We start from the raw sequence: 18,666 nt of genomic DNA, 5'->3' as shown, positions 1-18,666 counted from the left end.
TTCCAAGGCACAGCTGAGCAGAGAAAGCAAAGAGTTAGACACTAGAAAATAGCAGGAAAGAAACAGGGACAAGAGAAGAAGCAGAAGTAGAGAATGGATGGCTTGGAGGGAGCTGGAATGAGCAATACAGGAAAGGGCCCATGTGGGGGGCTGGTCCATCAGCTGATGGTGTGGTCTGCCCCCACCGGCAGCTGCCAGCCCGAACCTTCTGGAGAGGCAGCCTCAGGCCCACGGGAACTCATCATACAACCCATAATCCAGCACACAGGAGAATTCAAGAGGACCAGCACTCCCACAGCCCAATTCAAGAGACCTTTCTGCCAGGTGGGAGAGAGTTGGGCAGGACCCCTAGAACACCCAGCCCGGTTTGGATAGGTTTGGATGGCACTCTACTAGACTATCAGAATCCCAAGAGTCTTCAGTTCTCCTGGAGTCCCCACAAAATGGGGAGTTGACTTCTTGATCCAACACAACCCCATGGGGTTTACTCTGCACTGGTCTAAAGCAGGGTGCCCCAAGGAAACAATAGGAAGGTTTATCTGATGATGCATGGTATCAACCTTGGGTCCACATTAGGATCCCCTGGGAAGCTTTTAAGAAAACCTAAATCCAGGTCCTGTGCCCAGAGATGGCCAGTGAGTTGGCCTGTGGGGAGGCCTGGCAATGGTATTTTTAAGTTTTCAAAGATTTTTCTAACATTTAGCCACCTTTCCAGGCTAACCTTAGTTCTCATGCTGAATCCACTCCCTTCTAATAAGAGCCTGTGACTCTAGGGGCACAATATTAGACCAAGAGTTGAGGGCAAAAGGATGGAGCTGGCAAGGTGAAAACACAAATGTAGAGGCAAATATTTCAGAAGCAGAAGCAAAGTTATGTTCACTTGTCACACTGTGCTAGACACCAGAAGGGAAGATGGAGACAGTTATTTGCTTCAGGAAGTTGTTCCTTTTATTTATGTCTATTCTTTTAATATTTTATTTATTTATTTGACAGAGAGAGAGAGAAAGAGTATAAGTAAGGGGAGTGGCAGAGGGAGAGGGAGAAGCAGGCTCCCCACTGAGCAGGGAGCCCAATTGTGGGGCTTGATCCCAGGACCCTGGGATCATGACCCGAGCCAAAGGCAGACATTTAACCAACTGAGCCACCCAGGTGCCCTGAGTTGTTCCTTTTAAACAGCCAGTGGTATTATGAGGGCATGAACGAGATGTTGTGAGGAGCAGGGAAGGAACAGGGCATGCCCCTTCCATCAGGGGCAGGTAGACAATGGGGACAGTACACCACTCCGAGCCCAGAATTTGGGACAAGGCAGGTGGAGAAAACAATAACCAGTCTACTTTATTTTGGAGGCCAATATATATTTTCTAGAAGTATCTGTGCCATGTTTTTCAATAAAATATCAACTGGACATGTCCTGTGTGCCAATACTGTGCTATGTGCTGAGCGTGTATCTCAGTTTCCCTACACCCTCAATAAGGAGTCCAGAGGAAGTAGCTTGAGAAGCAATCCCAGGAATCCCATTTAGGGAGGGGGGGAAATGAGTGACAGGGAAGGGAAGATAGCCAGAGGAGGGTTATCAATAGAGTTATTACTTGGGCAGTTGCAGGGCCATCCTGCTGGGACCCAGGCAGTGCTGAGGAGCCATTCCACCCAGGACAGGGTGGGCAGGGGGGCTCGGGGGCATCTATACACCTCCTCTTACAGTCGTCATTTGCAGCATTTCCAGCCAGTTTTACACAAAGGCCAATCAGACATTGGAGCCAGAGAAAGTCCTCAGGCACAAAGATGCAGATGCTGGTAGGTATTAGTAAGGAGGAGGATTAGTCAAGGCCCAAAGGGTATTAGATGGGACAATGACAGATCTGCTCTAGGATGTAAAGATGAGGGAAGGGTGTCTTGCCCCTAAAAAGCATACACTCTGGTTGTAGAGAAAGGTGCACACACACACACACACACACACAGTTCCAGACATACATGTAATTGATCTCAGATTCAGGAACTGCTGTGTCTGTCTATTGAGCCAGGAGCCCCATGACCCCTGGGATCTCTTTGTATAAACTAGTTTTCAGGCAGGGACTTCATGATGCAGTTTTGTAAACCAGGTGTTGGGGCAGGAAGGAAATGGAGTGGAGCATGGCATCCATCCCCATGTACCAGATGGAAGCCAAAGGGCCTATGTTCCAAAGGCCATTTGGAAACCAGGGACACAATCAATGCTGTCATGTTGACCAGTGGGGGCGTGGACTCAGTGCTGGGAAGAAGGGCTCTGCCCACATCTGCAGGTTACACAACATGGCTTCTGGGCATCCACAATGAAGGGGATGGGGTGCCACTCAGGAGATGCCCCCAGCCCAGACAGCGTTCTCATCCAAAGGGTGCTAATGCCAGTGAGCATATGGCAGACATGCCAGGGACACCCTGAAGCCCTGGAGAAGAGGTTGAAAGACAAGAGTTAAGTAGAAATAACATGTCAGTAAAAGTCAAAAGACCTGGTGCGGCCCATAAGCCCCCCATTTTTACATATTATGCGTGCCACTGGCTGAAGTTAAGAGTGATGCCAGTAAGCCCTTTCTGACAGACAGAACAAAGAGCAGAGATAGAGCAGGTTAGTGAGAAATCTTTGCCAGGGACAGGCCAGGGCAAAGTCCGGCAGGTGGAAAGGGATTAGACCCCCATAGTGCTTTTAGCAGCTTTAGCCAGTGGTGCAATGAAACGTGGTGCTTTTCAATTCGAGCAGGCAAGAGGATGTGAGCATGTGATAAGGACATGGAGGAAGAGGAACTCTCATTTATTGTTGGTGCAAACTTTGGAAGACAGTTCGATGGTTTCTTACAAAACTAAACATATTCTTACCATACGATCCAGCAATAGTGCTCCTTAGTATTTACCCAAAGGAGTTGAAAACTTATGTCCACACAAAAACCTACACATGGATGTTTATAGCAGCTTTATTCATAATACCAAAACTTAGAAGCAACCAAGATGTCCTTCAGTAGGTGAATGGGTAAATAATCTGTGGTACATCCAGACGATGGAATATTATTCAGTGCTAAAAAGATATGCTCTATCAAGCCATGAAATGATAGGGAGGAAATCTAAACGTATCTAACTGAAAGAAGCCAATCTGAAAAGGCTACACACTTGATGATTCCAACTCTATGACATTCTGAAAAAGACAAAACTACAGAAGCAGTAGAAAGATCGTGGTTTCCAGGGGTTAGGGGGAAAGAAGAGATGAACAGACGGAGCATAGGGGATATGTAGGTCACTGCAAATACTCTCTGTGGGATGTTATACTGATAGATAGATAGCATTATACATTTATCCAAACTCAGGGAGTGTGTAACACCAAGAGTGAACCTCACATAAACTATGGACTCTGCGTGATAGTGATATGAAATGTAGGTTCATCTATTATAAGAGTACCACATCTGCTACTACTACTACATGTACTGTGGTGGGAGATGTCCTCAGTGGGGGAGGCCGTGCATGATCGTGGACAAGGGTGTATGGTAAATCTCTGTACCTTCCCCTCAATTTTGCTGTGAATGTAAAACTGGGCCAATAAATAAAGTCTGTTAAGAAAAAATGTAATGATGAGAAGCCACAGCAGGATTGTTGAGTTGATCCCTTCTTACCCAGACTGGGCAGTGTCCAGCCCATGTAGAAACTTTGCAAAATCATTTGGTTGCTCAGGATCTACATTTTTTTTTAAAAGATTTATTAATTTACTTTAGAGAGAGAGAGAGAGACAGAAACAGAGCTTGCATGGGAGTTGGAGTGGCTGGAGGGGTAGGAGTCAAGGGAGAGAGAGAGAGAGAGAGAATCTTAAGCAGACTCCATGCTGAGTGCGGAGCCAAACACAGGACTTGATCTCATGACTCTAAGCTCATGACATGAACCAAAACCAAGAGTCAGATGCTTAACCAACTGTGCCACCTAGGTGTCCAGATGTCCTTCTACCTTCAGCCTGAGGTAAGTCCCACAGGTCTGTCTTTAACCCTTTGCAGTAGTAACCTCTGGCTATATATTCCAGAAGTGTAAGTGCTTTGTAGCACCACCCACCCTTGGAGATGGGCAGGGAAGAGGGTGTCCATTATACAGATGAGAAAATGTAACAAAGTTGAAGCCATCTGGTCAAGGATTCCTGCTTGTTGAGTAGCAAACTTGGATCCCAGAGCAGATTTGAATTCAAGCGCAAAGTTTTTCCCACTTTCCCATCTGCCTTTGAAGAAGGCACTATCTCTTGATACTACTGAGGTTGGCACAGACTCCATGCAAGGAGGAATGTGTCAACTTGGCACTGACTATCCCCAGCCTGTGAAGAATCCTGAGGTCCTCTGGCTTAAGGAGCATTACCTTCCCCAAGCTAGGACTCAGTCATGAGAGTCCCTGGGTGCAAGACTCAATATGTTTGGTTAAAGGACCGGGGCCAGAAAGGTGGTGCCACATCTCCACTGACACTAGCAACTTCCTCAAGGGCACCCCAAACTCCCACCTGTCAGCACTGATCTGCAATGGACTGCTAAAGGATCCCCCAAAACTCTCTGGAGCAGAGTAACTAAAAGGTGTGTGAGGAACGCCACAGCCACTTGTCTTTGGGGAATTGGAGAACATAGCCCTTGACCTGACGGACAGACTTCTCTCCCTGTCACAGTGAGAGCTAGCTAGCTCATTTTCTGGCTAGCGCTAAAACCTTGGGCCAGCTACTTAACCTTTCTCAGCCTCATTTTCCTCCCCTATAAAATGGGGCAATGCTACCTGCCCTATTTTCCTTATAGAAGGTTTGTGAGGATGAAGTGCAAAAACATAAGCGAAAATACATTATAAGCAATAAGGCTGAGCACAAACAGAAGGCTTTATCATCATTGTTATCACTTGCCTATTTTCCAAAATCTTGTCTATCTATATTCCCCATATCTTGTTCCCCCTGCCAATGGCTCCCCAGGGACAAAAAAAAAAAAAAAAAATAAATTAAATTAAATTAAAAATAAAATAAATAAAAGAAAAGAGAAAAAAAGAAAGGTCAGATTTGCAGCAGTTGTCGATTTCTGTGGTGTAAATATTTCCATTATGGCTAATTTCAAACCACCAGCATATGTTACTGAACACAGAGTTGAGAAGATACGAGAACAATCTGATGACTCTAGCTCCTGTTTCTGACAACAGAACTTGTCTTCTAGATCTCCAGATTCTGCCTAATTACTTGAGTTTCTCATCACTTGCTTGTCTCTATTATTTTGATGATCCCTAAATCCTCTGACTCTTAATTTGTGAACCAAAGTGCTGCTCCTTTATCCAGTCCAGATGCGGATGCACAACCTGGCAGTCCCTCCCAGCATCCCAGCCTGCCCCAGGCCCCGTGAGCAGTGTCAGAGGAGAGAAAGTCCCATTGCACCAGCGGAAACCCTGGCTCTGAGCCATCGTGGGCTCCAGCTCCCCTTCAACTCGGATCTGTCCAAGTCCTAGTCAAAGAACAACAAACATAAGGAAATAGGCTTAAATTAAAACAGGAAAAGTTTTGATTGGCTGTAAGAATGTCTCAGCCAAAATCTGGAAAGGGTAGCCAGGAAGGCTGTATAATCTCTGAGTCCCAAAAGTCTTCAGGAAGAAAATAAATGACACTCTTCCTGAATGGCAAGACATTCACCTGCTGAAAGGAAGGGGTCCTGAAGCAGGATTAAGCCCCTTTAGATCCTCTGGAGTTACCACTGGACCCAGGACTGTGTTCCCAGCAGGAGAAGATGACAAGGTCAGAGGCATCAATATCACAGAAAAATAAAAAGGTTTATTTATTGAACACATATTGTGTGTCAGGAACTGTGTAAGTAATCTCTAATTCTCCAGAAAATTCTGCAGGATAGGTTATGTTAGCCTTATACCCCCAAAAAGGGAATCTCAGAACTAGTGAGAGGACCTTGTCCAGATCACACAGCTGGTAAGTGGCAGAGACATAAAGCTACCATGTTGCCTCACTCTGAAGTCCATACCCCAGATTGCATGGCGAGGAAACCCCAAGGACATGAGTTTTAATCTCAGGGTCAGGTGAATCAGATATGTGTGCCTTCTCCCTGACATCATCCCACATTCCTGACTAATGGTCCCCTCTTCATGCTCCCTCAGATCATGGGCAGAACTTCTAATCCTCAAGATAGTGAATTTGACTTTCAGGACTCCCAGCATCCATTCTCACATCTGATTCTCTGAGAGGCCAAGTTTCCATATTAAATGCCAAAGACTAGAGGGTTGGTGTCATGTCCTGCCATCATGCTTAGGGGGTACCAGCTTTGCCAGCAACTAGCTCTGAGGTCTCAAGACAACAGGTCGGAAGGGTCAGAGTTCCCAAACAGCAGTCAGTAGGTGGATGAGGGCCTCCGATGTTTTCCAGTGACCGCGGAGAAATGGGAAAAATAAGGACACTATAGAGAATTTATCATAAAGCTCCATGTATTCTTTTTGAAGGGCAGGTTTTTATTCTAACATTACGTCTTTCTACCCTTGTTGGTTTTCCAATGCTCATTTGTTTATCAAGTGACAATGACAGTCTTTGGCAAATGACACTGAAGCTTGACCTCTCAGAGAATCAGATGTGAACACAGATGCTGGAAACCTGAGCATAAAATGCACTGTCTCAAGGACTGCAAGTTCTGCCCAGGATCTGAGGGAGCATGGGAAGGGACCATTAGTCAGAGAAGTGGCATACTGTCAGAGAGAAGGTGCGCTCATCTGCTCACCTGACTCATCAAACCTGGGTTTAAAACTTGTGTCCTGGGGCACCTGCACCTGGGTGGCTCAGTGGTTGAGCATCTTCCTTTGGCTCAGGATGTGATCCTGGGGTTGTGGGATCGAGTCCCCCATCGGGCTCCCAGTAGGGAGCCTGCTTCTCCCTCTGCAATGTCTCTACCTCTTTCTGTGTGTCTCTCATGACTAAATAAATAAAATCTTAAAAACAAACAAAAAACTGGGATCCCTGGGTGGCGCAGCGGTTTGGCGCCTGCCTTTGGCCCAGGGCGCGATCCTGGAGACGCGGGATCGAATCCCACGTCGGGCTCCCGGTGCATGGAGCCTGCTTCTCCCTCTGCCTGTGTCTCTGCCTCTCTCTCGCTCTCTGTGTGACTATCATAAATGAATAAAAAAAAAAAAAATTAAAAAAAAACAAACAAACAAAAAACTATGTCCTCGGGCTGCCATGCCATTTTGCACTTCAGTCAGGCAATACAGTGGTCTTAAAGCCTCTGTCACTGCCTGTTTGTGTGATTCAGACAAAGTCACCTTGCTAAGCTTCAGTTTCCTCTCTTAGGGGTTCAGGTTAACATTACCTATCCTGCAGAATTTTCTCGAGCATCAGAGATTGCTTCTGCAAACTCCCTGGCATGTGTATTTTCTTTTTTAAGTGCCTGTGACTTGACCGAAGAAAGAATCAGAAACTCAATACCAGTCCCTACTTGCCAAACATGAGACTGGCCCAGTGAATCCGGGATCAGCTCCTTCCATCTCCACTGCTCTGATGCTGCCTTTGCACCAACACCCAACTTCCTCCATCCACCTGCCCACCTGGAAAGCTCACCCCTACCTACCACTCTCTGTACACATATAGGGCCATCCTCTGTCCTGAGAACACCTCAGAAGCATGAAGGGAAGCCTCACAAGAGACTGTCACAATACAAGCCCTTGGGATCTAACAGAAGCCAGAATGTCACGAGACATACTTTATTTCCACTCTGTCTCTGAGTCACTTCCTCTCGCTGTTTCTACATCAACGAAATGGGGAACACATGCCTTTCCTCTGCAAAGGCCTACTGAGAGCAGCCACTTAACTAATTGGCAGTGACCTTGCTGTCTCAGGGAGCCAGGCCTGCGTTTCTGGGCAAGCTGGTCCCTGCTGGAGACACGCAATGCAAATCCTCCTTCCTTCCCACCCACCCACCCCCTGAGCCCAAGCCCTTTCAGCCCCCAGTTCCCAGGAGGCCAGCGTGGTGCCTGCTCCAGGTCTGCACAATCCATCACTTGGTTAATCCCTTCCCTCCCCATTAACTCTGGAAGGAAGGAACCAGAAAGGTTGTGATTATCCTCAGCTATAATTCAATGCAATTCAAAAAGCATTTATTGAGACTCGACCACATTTTCAGCTTGCCACCCCCACACATTACCCACTCAGGATCATTCTGTAGCCAGCACCTACCAACCCGGAGGCCAGCTGACGTGGGACTGGCTGTCAGGGGGGCAGACAGAGAGCAGCAGAGATGCATTACCCTGCCCTTCGTTTTCCTATTCTTCTTGCTAGTTCAAGGACTTGGATTCCTCGAGCTAGGCAGATTCTTCTTTACTTTCTAAGATTTTATTTATTTATTCATGAGAGACACAGAGAGAGGCAGAGACATAGGCAGAGGGAGAAGCAGGCTCCCTGCAGGGAGCCCAATGTGGGACTTGATCCCAGGATCCCTGGACCATGCCCTGAGCTGAAGGCAGACGCTCAACCACTGAGATACCCAGATGTTCCTAGGCAGGTTCTTCTTACCTCCTGTGTGACCTCTCAGCTCCACTGCTCCCCCAAGCCTTGATAAAATCACCTGCACCTTGCTCCTTATTTGCCAGTTCATAAGTGATCTTGGCTGGCCTGCTTTTGTCTCTCCTCCTCCCTTCCCCCTTCCTCCCTCCCTTCTCCTATTCTTCCCTTTTCCTCCCCACCTTTCTGCCTTCCTATGTTTTAGGAGGCTTGCCAGACTCCAGAGATATGCAGATAAACAGAAGCAAGAAGAGGGTCCCTGTCCCGCAGAGGCTCATAATCCAATAAAGAGAAAAAAGATGAACAGAAAATAGCCACAGCATACGAGGTCTAATAGGGGCCCACACTTGGTGCTTGAGGAGCACAGAGGAGCATTTGCTTATGATCCCTGGGATCTCAGGAAAATGTGACACAGCAAGATCAGAAGTCACGTGACGTGACATAAGGCTGGCAAGGAGGGTGCTGACGGGTGTTGGGAAATGAGTCAAGATGGTGGAGAAGCAGATTGTCATTTAAAAGGTATAATCCTGGCAACAGGATGAAGCGCAGGTGTGCCCTGGGAGGCAGCGGGCAGTTCTGGTGATGAAGCCCTGGTCCCTGGTACACAGCTGGTAAGGCAGGGGAAAGGCGAACCTGATTTGTGGCCTTTGCCAATGTCCCTGGTGTAAATGCTTCCATGGCTGACTTCAAGCTGCCAGTGGGACTTTGCCCAAAGTAGATTTGGGGAAAAATAGGTGCTGTCAGCTTGTGAGAGCTGGTTCTGGCATCTGCCTGAACAGGTGGTTGGGCAGGGGCGGTGGGGCTCATTTCAGAGTCATATCTCGGAGGACTTGCCTCCAGCCTGCCTCCAACCTGACCCTTGACCCTCCACGTCCGGTCCTGCAATCTCCCCACCTGGCACTTCAAGACAGCAATGTACAAGGTGCACGGAAGCATGAGGTTTTAAGATGTGCTTCTCCCTCCAAGGAGCCTCTGTTACTCTCCCCTCTCCTAAAGGTCGTAATTTTCAAAACCACATTCTTGTCATCTCTAACCCCAAACTAAATTCTTCTCCAGCTTCTCCACTTTGAGTCATGATCTCAACTTTTTCCTTTTCTCCCAGCCTTTGACGCCAGCTAATCTCATTTCCCCATCTGTGTGCATGACAGAGTTAGCTGTTGAGCAGGGAAATTTGGTACCGTGACGAATCAGGGCTTCAGTTGGGTATTTTATTAAGTTCTTCCCTATTTTCTTGAGAGGTTAATGAGGAGAGCAGATGACAAGCAGGCGAATTCACAAGCAGTCAGGTGGTTTCTCCATCCACTGCTGATGGAGCATCTATATTCACTTGGGGACTGATTGCTATTTTAATTGGTCCTTGTTCACACCTTTTAATTTGGCATTAAAGAGCTTATGGTTATCAGACGAGAAACTCTGGGTTAAGCACAGGATTGGGAGAGATTGTGACTTTAATCACAGGCCACGGAGGACCCCTGAAATCTTCACAGGTTGGTGAGACATGCCATGGGTAACAAAACACAACTGGCTAAATGAGATAAATGTGAAGTTCCTCACATAGATTAAAAAATAAAAAATCTTCCCCAATCTGGGATGAGGAAGATGTGGTTTAGCAACAGCATGCGTTAAACAAAAACGGGGGTTAGGCTATCTGTGAACTCATTGCTAGTCACTATGAAATGGCTGCAAAAAAGAACAGTGCAGTTTTGAGGTTACTAGAAAATCCCAAAAGGACAGTGGATTTCTCTGGGGCTCTGCACACATCAACAACACTACTGGCCCAGGGATCCTGAGGTTTGAGAGGCCACATTCTAGGGGGAGGACATTCAGAGCCCTGGGAGCCTGAGGACTCTGTCATGTGACACAGAAGAGAAGGGAGAGTGGAGTCCTGTGGAGTGAGGACAGGATGCTGGTTCCAAATGGTTGCTGGGCTGCCATGCAAAAGATGGACCCAACTCTTTCATCCAAATCAAGGATTTAAAAAAGTGCAACAGGGGCTCCTGGGTGGCTTAGTGGTTGAGTCACAACCACTCACTCAACTTCCGCTCAGGTTGTGATCCCAGGGTCCTGGGAATCGAGTCCCACATCGGACTCCCCACAGGAAGCCTGCCTTTCCCTCTATGTCTCTGCCCTCTCTGTGTGTCTCTTATGAATAAATAAAATCTTAAAAAGTGCAACGGACAGACGGGAAGGAAGAGGATGTGTCGATCCTCTTTACATGTGTCGATCATATACTTTCCAGAGTACTGCACTTTTGCTATCTTTCTGGTATCTCCCAAAGCAGAAGTCACTCCCATTTGGAGGATGAGAAAAAGCAACTGAGCAGCTTGTCTAGGCTCACCTTTCTTAAGTGGCAGAGGCAGGATCAGAACTCAGATTTCCCATTTTAACCCAACAAATGCAAGTTTGTGCCTACAGTTCAAATTCCATCAGTGAACCCACCCCTCTGGGCTTTGTCTGCACACATCCAGGTTATTTCTGTGCCGGACAGGATAGCTCAGATGAACACTGCTTTTCTGTGTGGCCCTACTATTCTGCTCAAACAAAAACTTATATGTTAGCTCATCAGTTCCTAGCCATGCAACCTTTGATATATTAATATGTGATAATGATGGCAATGTCAACTTTTATTTTTAAGTTATCTCTTAGGACACATTTAATAAACAGGTTAAAAATTGATAATAGTAATTGACAGTAAAAAAAAAAAAATTGAGCACTTTTTTTTTCAGCCAGAAAGGACAAACCCAGTACTAACAATTGTCTCCCTCATCTATTACCTTGAAAACAGCCAAAGCATCCTTTTGAAAAAGCTTCTCCACCTGCCAACCCCAATCTGCTCCTCTTCACAAATCCAGTACACAAATTTGCTTTATGTAAACAGATAGCAAAACCGTTAAACACGATGATGGCCCCCATCTGTACATTGCAGCAGTCAGCTATCGTTTTAATGTGAATTGGATAAAACAGCAATTTAGGTGCCCTGTCAAGCAAACAGGATGCCACTTGTGTGTGAAAAGACTTGAGGAAATTAAAAATAGATGGAAAAATCCTCAGGAGTTAAAAATGCTAATGAGAACTCTGAGGTACCACTACAAATCTACTAAATAAGCCAAGATACCAAGAGAAAAATAATAAAATCTTATGTTTATGGCCTTGAAATGAAATGGGTACAATTACCTGTTTCTTCAAAACTGGGTTTCTGGGGGCAAGCTGGTTAATTATAAAGCAACTCACATGTATAGACCTGGTCTCCCAACTTTGGGAAATGCAACCCGTATATCTAAAGGGGGAAAGCATGGGTCATTTGCACAAAGATGTTCATATCTGTACTATTTATAGCAGTGAGATAGTAAAATCAGAACAAAATCCTCAGGGCACTGCTTGGGGTACAGGGTATTCTAGGCACTATCGATAATGATCAACTCTATGATTAAAATATAAGCAGTAGAAATACATGAAAATATTTGTATAAAAATATGCAGTTACAGGAGTGAAGCTTATATACTGGTCATAATGACAGAAAAATGCATCTACATTTAAAGATTTTATTTATTTATTTGACAGAGAGAGAGAGAGAGAGAGCACAGCAGGGGTAGCAGCAGGCAGAGGGAGAGGGAGAAGCAGGTGCTCCAAAGAGCAGGGAGCTGGGTGCCATGTGCGGCTTGATCCCAGGACCCTGGGATCATGACCTGAGCCAAAGGCAGACGCTTAACCAACTGGGCCACCCAGGTGCCCCAAAGTACATTTATATTTAGAAGGACAAAGAGATAAAAGATCTTCAGCTCTTTTTCTGTTAAATAGGTTAAATATATTAAAAACTGGAAGCCAGTCCTCTCTCCATTGTCCACTCCGACTTCCCTGTGTGACACAGTCCTCCTTTCTGCACTCTGCATGTAGCCCAGAGAGTGGCCAATTCTCTGGCCCCAAAGCAAACAGGCCCTGGAAATCCAGACTTCTGGGTCCTTTCTACAGTCAGTATTGGGGTGAATCGTGTAGAGTGAAATGTCAATATAATCTGCCAAGAGAACCCCAGTTTTACAGAGAGTTTTCTCTAGCTGCAGACAATCCTTTAAGAGAGTAGTCTTGCTGGGAGCCTTGCCCCGCTGCACCCTGAGACCCTGAGCGTGTGTCCTCTTCCTTCCTCCAGCTCTGTGCTCTCACCAAGGGGCTCCCTTCAGAGAACTCACAGCACTTCCTAGACTGACCCTGGGCCAACACCTCACATGCATAACGAACATCCTAACACACACCTAAAAGGTAGGTATGGTTATCATTCATCCCAGGGATGAGGGAGGTGAGGCTGAATGGAGTGACTTCCTGAAGTCCACACAGCAGAGAGCAGAGCTGTGGCTCAGATGGAGTCCCAAGGGGCACTGGGTGCAGGCTCTTTGCCCCCATACCCTGCTGCAGGGTCCCAGGCTGCCCATGAAGGAGGCCCGCTTAGCCCACAGACATCCCCAGGGTACTGTCCTTAGGGGCTCTAGATTTTTTTTTTTAAGATTTTATTTATTTATTCATGAGAGACATAGAGAGGCAGAGACATAGGCAGAGGGAGAAGCAGGCTCCTTGCGAGGAACCAATGAGGGACTCAATCCCAGGACCCCAGGATCATGAGCTGAGCCAAAAGTAGACACTCAGCCACTGAGCCACCCAGGCGTCCCCTGAGGCTCTAGATTCTAATCGTGTAAAGGATGGACTGTTGGACCTGAGACATGGTCTCAAACAGCACCTGGTCCCATGGCTTCCTCACTCTGGCCGTGCGCACATGGATCAGTATATATATTGACAAAGACTCTCTCCTTGACCAAATTTCAGGAAGGCTCCTTTGAGTCCTCGGCTTGACTAGGCCTAAGCTTCGGCTTCCATGTCTATCCTCATGGAGCTTATCTTTAGCAAGAATCCTGGTAGGTGGGCCTCGCCAGAACTCCCCACCTTCTACAGCGGATCATTTTAATATCTGATCAAATTTCTTACCCCTTCCATCCCCGCCCCCCTGGTAATACCTGATTACCCTGGCCTGCCTTCAGCAGCAATTTTATTAGGTCCATTTAGAGAAGAATTAACCTACACTCATTGCAATTTTCCATCCACTGATCCCCTACCCTGCTCCTTGGCTATAAATCCCTACTTCTCCTTGTTTTCTATTTCTTTCCCCTACTGCAAAACCCCATTGTTGTAGTCCTCTTAAAGTCTGTCTTACCACTTTAGCAAGTATCTGAATAATTGTTCTGTAACCATGGAGACATAAATAGATGGATATATTGCAAGGCTCGGTCCCACCCAAGTAAGTGGAGACCTCTGGGGCTGGGCCCAGCCGCCTGTGGACAGCAGGGGTGAGGAGGGCAGGTGGAGAAAGCAGGTTTGGCCCTTGTCTCACTGGAGAGAATGGAGTCTCAAAGAGGCCGACATGGGAGGACTCTCAGCTGGGACCAAGGTCTCTTGATTTCCTGGCTGTGGGCCTCTCACTACCAGGACAGGTCACACAGAGTTATGATCAGTTCTTTCTCTTTCTCTTTTTTAAAGATTTTATTTATTTATTCATGAGAGACACAGAGAGAGAGGCAGAGACACAGGCAGAGGGAGAAGCAGGCTCCTCATGGGGAGCCCAATGGGAGACTCGATCCCAGGACGGTGGATCTCGCCTTGAGATGAAAGCAGATGCTCAACCACTGAGCCATTCAGGCGTCCCACAATCGGTTCTCAAATACAGGACTGTCCTGGGTGTTTCTGAGGCTCCCATTTCAGACAGAGCACAGTAGTGGTTTCTGTTTCATTCTCTTGTTGTTACCCAAGTCCATTATTGGGAAATGGACAGAAAGGGAAAAAACAGGTGGTTTCAGTTATTCAGAGCTCAAAAAATTGGGGGGGGGGACCTCTGGTCTTTTAGAGCTCTAGCCATGGTTGAGAATGCTGAGCATAGTGGCAGGAAACCCCCACCCTAGAGCCCTTCTCCTGCTACCTTCCCAGCCAGTACTCCAACTGGAGGAGGATCTTTCTCTTCCCCGGCTAGAAAAAAACAAAATAAAACATGAAGGGAAAACCCAACCCCAAATTTTCTGAGCCTGAAGGAAGGCAAAATTATCGTGACCCCCATCCCTTTTTTAAGATTTTATTTATTTATTCATGAGAGACACAGAGAGAGGCAGAGACACAGGCAGAGGGAGAAGCAGGCTCCCTGTGGGAAGCCCAGTGAGGGACTCAATCCCAGGACCTCATCATGCCCTGAGTTAAAGGCAGATACTCAAGCACTGAGTCACTCAGGCATCCTTACTGTGATCCTTTTAAAAGAGCTATGGAGGGAAAGGTTTCATGCACCTGAAGTCAAGCTTAGAAACTCAGCCAGGTGGCCAGGCCGGGGGCAGGGGGGGGGGGGAGCTGAAGCTGACCTGTGGGCTCCACAGTAGGAGGCCCTGAGAATGGGGGTTTATGAGCTCAGCAATGTGCCATCAAAAAAAAAAAAAAAAAAAAAAAACAAGGAATAGAAAAAGAAAAAAGCAATGCAGGGCATTGCCCCATAGGCCTGCTGCCTTGTCACTGAGGCGCAGAGCTCTACTCCTAAATTGATTCTTGTCTGCCCTGAAAGGTAATTGATAAGGAGACCGCTCAGGCATAGGCAGCCCAAGTGGTCTAATCACTCTGAAGATTATACGCACGCACGCTTGCCACACAGATAGGCCGCCATGGCTGACACTGGGTTGTATGCAGAGAGACATAGAGAAAATAAATGAGCTGTACTAGAAAGGTAATTAAGTTCTCCTTTTAAACTGATTTGGCCTCAATGATGCATAGTTCTCAAAAGTCACTTTGGCTACCTGAACAGATGTATTTGAGCCACACCTGAAAAGAATGAGGTGCCCGCCACCTACTTTGGGCCAAGGGTGTTCCCTGGCAGCCTGGTGGGGAGCGGGGAGCCTCGATCTGGGGTTCTGGGCCTGTGGAAGTCATGAATCTGGCTGCCCGCCATGTTGGGGATGAGTCTGTGTTTGATCTAACAGTCTACAGCCCTTTCTGCCTTGAATCTTATTTCATTGAGGTTTCCGAAGCATACAGGAAGTCAGAAAAAAGAACAGCAACCCATTTCTCCACAGCTTTACCACAGGCTTGAGGCAGGAGGGAGAGAGCGCAGCAGAACCCAGAAAGGGCTCAGTGTCAGAGGACAGGGAGGGGGTGAGGGGCTGAGGGGAGGGGAGGGAGCGCTGGGGCCTTCCCGTCCCACAGGGTTGAGGCCGGAGGGCCCTGTGTCCACAGCTGGGTCTCATTCCTTATGTGCACACACACAAAGACGATAATATTTAACCCCTTTGAATCACATTCAACTTCAATGCCAGAATGATCCTTTAATAACTTGACCAAGTCCCCTCACCTGCGGGGACCTCAGGTTTCTCATCAGAGAAAGTGAAGAGATGAGGGGATAGGAATGTGTTTCCAACACAGTCTTGAGCATGAATATTTCAAACTGCTAAACGTGATAGCCTCCTTCCTGAGGTGGTTTAACTCTGCATTGTCTGGCAGAAAATGCTTCAATGTTTGCAGAACCCCCAAAACACTTTTCAGGGGACCCTGAATAGCAAGGTAAAGCTGGCAGGACCAGAGTAGCTGCTTCCCAAAGTGCCTGCTTGGATCTCAAATTCTGGGGTCTAAAATCATTGGCCACACAAAGCCCCTGGGTTGTTGGAGGAGAAATTAGAAGCTCAGGGAAAAAATAAAAAGAAGATATTATCAGAGATATTATCAAAGATAATATTATCAGAGATACTATCAGAGAAAACAAGGCAACAGAAATGACAAACTCATCACTGGTGAGAGTCAAAGGCTGAAGGGGCTTATAAACGATCTGGGGTTTTTTGTGGGTTTTTTTTTTTTTATGTCCTTTGTTTTATAGATGAGGCCAGAAATGCTTAGTGACTTCCCCAAAGATACAGAGCTGAACTTTTGATTGTGGGGAACAGGGCAGGGGCCCCCTGAAGGGTACAACCACAGGGCTGAAGTCTTTGTTGCTAGCACTGTTACCCAGAGTAAATCCCCTGGCAGGTGCCAAGAGTCCAAGTGGTCCCTTACATACTGACCAAGCAGAGGACACCAGTCAGGTACAGAGGTTCACAGAGGAGGAGGCCTCCGTTCTCTAGAACCTTCCACACCCACACTTAATACCTCTCTGATCTTTACCTCACCCTGCCCACCATGGACTGCCGTCTTGGGAGAGGCTTCTTCCAACCTGAGCCCAACGCTTGCCTGCCCAGAATGTAGACAGGGCGTCTACTTTCAGTGGTGGCCTCAAGTAGACAATCTTCCCTCACATGCAGTAGCAAGTGGCAGTTCACAAAGCACATACCTTGTCTCCTCCCTCTTCTCTCTGGAGGTGGTACTGCCCCTTCATAGGGCAGGGGACGCTGGCTCAGAAAAGGTGAAGGTTCACAGTCAACAGGATACAGAAGAAGGATTGGAACTGAGGCCTCTCAACTGGCAGCCAAAGAGACTTCCAGAAGGGGCAAGTTTGTGCCACACTAGGAGTAGAAGAAGCACATCTTCCAGGGCTATCCTGCCCAATCCACACATCTGGGATAAATCCCATAACCAACCTAACCTCAGAGAGCTCACTCACAGAAGTTGGATGTGTTAATACTATATCCTCCTTAGAACTGCTATGAAGATTCACAAAAATAACGTACATGACAACACCTGGCAAACTTTGAAACCCTAGCGTCAAGTGTTGGTCATGGTCACAAATTGTCTGTGCTCCTCTGGTTGCTTCGAGCATCTACACAAACATTTCAACGACAGGGACTTGTTCTTATCAAAGACAACTCATTTGTTCCATTTCTGAACCATTTTTAGTATCAGAGAGTCTCTTCCTATGATGTGGTAAAAAGGAGTCTTTCTACAACTGCTGTTGGCAGGTGCTAGTCCTGCCTCCGGAGCTGCCAGGCATGAGCTGCAACCCCCTCACCCCTGCTTTGCACAGCCAGTCCTGGTTCTAAACACTAGACTGCAGAGAAACATGATAATTTGAGGTGGGATGGGGTGTTCCTAGATCATTCCATACCAGGAGACCACCTGCTGTTCACACACGTTTTAATGCCAACTTCAAGGAACCCATATTAGTCAGTTTGGATGAACTAGGCTGCCATCAGTGATGGCAACTGGACATCTCTAGAGGCTACTCAGTCTTCCAACAGGAGCACTGGGTGGGGGGCAGTCAAGCCTCCCTGGGCCTGCCTAGGCCTACCTGGCCCTGAAGCTCCCCTCTCTCTGGGTCTAGTCTTAGGTTCTTAGGACTTTAGAGCTGCATATAGGCTTTGAAGGTACATCCCCCAAGATGCTCTCCCCTAGTCTTACAATCATAGATGTGGCTCCTGACTGGTCACTCAGTCTACTCTGAACCCTGGTCCCTGCTCATCCCTGCGCCGGGCTGGCAACCACAGCCCCCTTGGTCCCCACAGCACCAGCTGAGCAGACTAACCTCCCACTCTTGGGTTCTATTCTTGGTTGTCAACATCACCATCAGTATCACCATCATCAAGTGTCTAATTGCACATGGCTGTGTGCCAAGAACCCAGAGCATGGGCTGCCCTGCTTGCTGCCCTGGCCCATGGCCCTGCTGGAAACAAACAGGTCACATGGGCAGAAGACTGCACCAGACACAGATGGACATGGTACACTTGGTAGGTGTAGGGTTCACTGAAGGTGGGGAGCAGTGCCAAGTGTGTCACTTAGAGTGGGGGAAAGGAGACCCATGAGGGGAGGTGTACATGACACAGAGCAAAGAACACAGCTCCACCAGGCAGGCTTCCAGGCTTTGCATGTTCAAGTCCTAATCCCCAGGACCTCAGAATTGACTGCATTTGGAGATAGGGCCTTTAAGGAGGTGATTAAGGTAAAATGAGGCCATTAGGGTGGGCCCTAAGTCAATCTGGTGTCCTTATAAAAAGAAGAGACCTGGACTCACAAAGAAACGCCAGCTGCAAACAGAGAAAGGACTGTGTGAGGACACAGTGAGAAGACCACCATCCGCAAGCCAAGAGAGAGGCCTCGCGAGAAACCCACCCTGTTGACACCTTAATCTTGAACTTCCAGCTTCCAGAACAGCAAGAAATAAAGGTCTGCTGTTTAAGTCACCGAGGCTGTGGTATCTTGTGAGCACAGCTTGAGCAGCCTGACATAGGCAG

General features: G+C 47.3%; 1 protein-coding gene across 3 annotated transcripts in view; it reads right to left on the bottom strand.

Moving 5' to 3' along the window:
• PTK2B (protein tyrosine kinase 2 beta) overlaps window positions 1-18,666 on the bottom strand; it is a 126,737-nt gene that overhangs the window by 61,624 nt on the left and 46,447 nt on the right. The window lies entirely within an intron of this gene.

This window comes from Vulpes lagopus, chromosome 8 (genome assembly GCF_018345385.1).
Source record: "Vulpes lagopus strain Blue_001 chromosome 8, ASM1834538v1, whole genome shotgun sequence".
Lineage (NCBI taxonomy): Eukaryota > Metazoa > Chordata > Mammalia > Carnivora > Canidae > Vulpes > Vulpes lagopus.
This window is presented reverse-complemented; position numbering and strand designations above follow the sequence as displayed.